At 39.1% G+C, this 3,982-nt stretch overlaps 1 non-coding gene across 1 annotated transcript; it reads right to left on the bottom strand.

Moving 5' to 3' along the window:
- Positions 1-1,839: 1,839 nt before the first annotated feature.
- On the bottom strand, positions 1,840-1,911 carry trnav-uac. Its single transcript has one exon. It is a non-coding gene; the product is annotated as a tRNA-Val (tRNA).
- Between the last annotated feature and the right edge of the window lie 2,071 nt (positions 1,912-3,982).

Raw genomic sequence — 3,982 nt, forward strand, 5'->3', positions numbered from 1 at the left:
TGATACCTACAGCAGAAGTTTGCTAAGTTAGCTCAGTGATGAATTCGTATCCACTCTAGGATCTGGGTGGCTAATTGAAATATTTGAACACATCTCAAGTTGCCCTTACATTCTTGGTTTTCTGGTACTTGCCTGTTGGCTGACAGGACTCCAGGTTGGTGAAAGAGGTTTAAAAGAACTTCTAGGTGGCTGACATGAAGCTTAATCTTTTGTTGAAACCAGGCTTGAAAGGTAGAGCACCAAAATAAATTATCACAAACACCCTTTGAGGCATCCATCTGCAGAAACAGCAGTGGAGGAGGAGGGAGAGAGGATTATAGAGAATTAGAGTCCAGATTGGATATTCATCAAAGGAGGTCTGATTTAGCCTCTGGGATATAGAGTCATCCCAAATGACCATCTGTTGTTTGGTCTACTATAATGCAGGAGGTGGTTTTCTAAGTTCTACAATACAAGGAAGTTTAAAGGCTAGCCAGGGCCACCAGAATGTTTGCAGAATGCAGAACTTGAGCAACTTCCAGCTCAGTAAGGTTGTGGAGAAAAAGAGGATTTGCCATCTCTCTTCTAAGAAGGGGTAGTTGTCCTCCAATTTTCTTTTATTATACCTCCTCATGGGAAGCTACTGCCTCATGCTGGAGTATGCTTCCATAGACATTGGGAACATTCCAATATCTTACTTAAATGGCATTCTCTCTGTGTAGGTCTAGACAGTGTGTGTGGGTGTGGTTAATGAACTCTGTTGATGTGTGCATTGAGGGGTGAGAGATGGGGGGAAAGACAGGTCTCGCCTTTACTATGAATACGTTGAGATATTGATACAGGAAGACACTGGCTTGGCTTTGAATAAAGTGTTGTTCTTGAGAAAAGTTGTATTTTGATCTTTAAAAAGTTCAATTAGTAAAAATTTTAAAGTAAAAACGTAGATAAACCAGTATGTGCTACTCTTGAAGACATTCGGAACTGCAAACTTGATACCTGAACTGCTACCAATATAAAACAGCATTTGATTAATAGTTATGGAAATATTTATTTCCTGTATATTGTGCTATAAAATTATTCTGGGACTCCGAGCATTCCGAGATGCTGACTCTGAGGCACTATATAAATGCAGGTCATTGTACTTACCGGCCTGGTCATCCTAGAATCATAGAATATTACAGCACAGAAGGAGGCCTTTGGGCCCATCGTATGCCGGCTCTTTGGAAGAGCTACCCAATCATTCCCACTCCCCCGAAGAAACTTAAGCCACTGCTCAGAGATCAGAAACATCAACCCCAGAATTAAATTCTCACGTCTGACCTGTGCCAGAAGCAAGAAATATATGGTGGAGTTCTGTAGAGTAATGCTAGGCGCTCTCGCCTCGCAAGCAAGACCTCCTGGGTTCGATTCCTGGTTAGGGCGAAAACTTAAGCAAGTTTCCTTACTCCACACTCCTCTATTTACATAGCAGTAAGTAGGAACCTGGTTGTTAGTTGATTGGTGGATTATTTCCGGGATAATAATCCCTCCAAAACCTCTTTAAAAATTGGTCACTAAATCCATGACTGTTTGTGGTACACTATTCAGCACAATTGGCTCCCACGTTTCGCCCATAAATAATAATAATAATAATCCTTGCATTTGATATAGTGCTTTTCACGTCAGGAGGACGTCCCAAAGCGCTTCACAGAACACACTGTAAAGTGAATTGACTGTATATTTGTGGGCGAACACGGCAGCCAATTGCGCACAGCAATGTCCCACAAACAGTCGTAGATTGAAAATGACCAATTTATTATTGTTTTTGGTTTTGGAGGGATTATTATTAGGCGTGTGGAGTAAGGAAACTTGCCCAAGGTTTCGCCCTGCCTGGAATTGAACTCAGGTCTCTCGCTTGTAAAGCGAGTGCTCTAACCACTGAGCTACAGGACTCCACAAATAACAAATAACGCAAGTCAATCCACTTTATAATATATTCTGTGAAGCACTTTGGGACGTATGAACAATGTAATCAGGCTCTATATGAAATGGAAGGATTATTATTATTAATTTAAACAAACACTAATTGCTTTTGTTGCTTTGATTCCAGCCACAGATGTGTTGTTGTGGCTGGAACAGATAGCTATTGTCATCCTATCATGAAAAAATTGAAGGTGATGTATCAAAAATCATATTATATAATGTGTTATCTCTCAGTCCAGGTAATAAATGCATTTTGAAAGGAGCAGATGCCTCGGCCCTGAATGGGGCAATCTAAACCACTTCAGGTTTCTCGTTTGGCTCAGCACACACCCGTAACCTGTAGCCACATTATATATATATATATAGACAGCAACTTGTAATAAAATTGTACTCGCTCCAAGCGGAATTCTGATCCAAACAGAGAATTCCCATGTAGCAAGCCACTCACGTTGTGTGAAATTTCTGATCCAAGGAAAACATCTTCAAGCATTATCTTTACCCAAACATAACATTGTCCCAAGCTATTCGTTTTCCGCACTCGGCACATTGAAAGTTCCTAATCTAATACCCAGTCTACTGTAATACTGAAATGCGCATTGGAAGCCAAACCCTTTGCAGAGTTAACATCCACTGCAAAAACACCAGTTATTTCTTTTTGCAATAATAGCATGGTGTCAGGTTTTAACTCAATTCCAGTTGCAAGGTAATGTTGCAAATTAGCTAACGTTAAAATGTCAATAGAGATCTTGATCTGAGAATAGTTCTGTCCTAAAGATAAAACCAGAACACTACTGCTGAGTTTATCAGGCAGCATCTATAGTGATCTTAATGAAAGGGGTGGTAAACTGAAGAGTGGATCTTTACATTCGTCATCCACCTATAGCAACCACCTGAGGCCAGTTTGATATAAACAATTGTGCAAACATTTGACTTTGCATGATTTTTCTCTCAATGCTCCAACTTTTTGCCCAGGGTTGTAAGCATTGTGGTAAAATTGATGACATTTCTCAACCCGGGTGCTTCCCAGTGAGACAAAAAAAAACACAGGAAACTATCTTGATATAGTCAGTTTCCTGAAGTAAACTGTTGGAACATGGTTGTAAACCCGAGTAAGGGGTGTTAAACCAGCGGGATCTTTTATCCCTGAGTTAATACTTTTTATTTGGTGTTACAACAGTGTTAGAACCACCCACAACAGGAAAGCAAACACAGTATGTCAATTTTCTGAGGGGGAATGGATGCAAACTATGCACTGATTACAGGTAACTAAAACAAGTGAAAACCCTCCATCATTTAAGTAAATCGGAACACATTTTTGCGGTGTTTCTTAACACCCATTCCATGCACTAAGTTGCTGTTAGCACAAGGAACAGGATAGAAACACAACAATCTTTACTGCATTATGTGTTATTCCTCCTTATAATTGCATTTATTCCAATATTTGTTGGTGAAACTAAAATATAAATTGCAATGTGCAAATTGTTATCATTTGGATTATAAGTGTTGCAGCGCTGCTGGCCAAAGAGCAATGTAGATTACAGTCCTCAGTGGGTAGAGACTATTTCATACCCACAGCAAGCCTTCTTAATATTCAAGGCCTATTTATAAACATTAATTAAAGTTTGGGAGGCACTTACCTCCATGTTGCAAGTGCCTTTGCTGAAATCCCTTCTCTGTGATACTCACACTCAGTTTGAGCCCCTCAGTCCTGCAGCCAGAGGGAGAAGCTTACAAAAATGTGGAAGTATGTACTTATGAATAATGTTTGAAATTCATTAAAAGATAAAAGACAGGGTTTGAGAAAGTCAGTAGGATATTGGAGATAAGATGGTTTATCTGTATTTTAATGAAAGAAAATGTAACTCGAAATAAATTCAAGCTTATTGTATTTATATTTTTGAGTAAGGAACTCAGAGCTTGCCTGGTTTAGAGTTTTTTTATATTTAATATACTTAAATGCTGTTAGCCAATGATATCCATTGTAAAGGAATAACGGAATGGTACACATTATATAGAAAACATAATATGGGAAATATAATCA

This window comes from Callorhinchus milii, unplaced genomic scaffold, assembly GCF_018977255.1.
Source record: "Callorhinchus milii isolate IMCB2004 unplaced genomic scaffold, IMCB_Cmil_1.0 Scaffold2, whole genome shotgun sequence".
Taxonomy (NCBI): Eukaryota; Metazoa; Chordata; class Chondrichthyes; order Chimaeriformes; family Callorhinchidae; genus Callorhinchus; species Callorhinchus milii.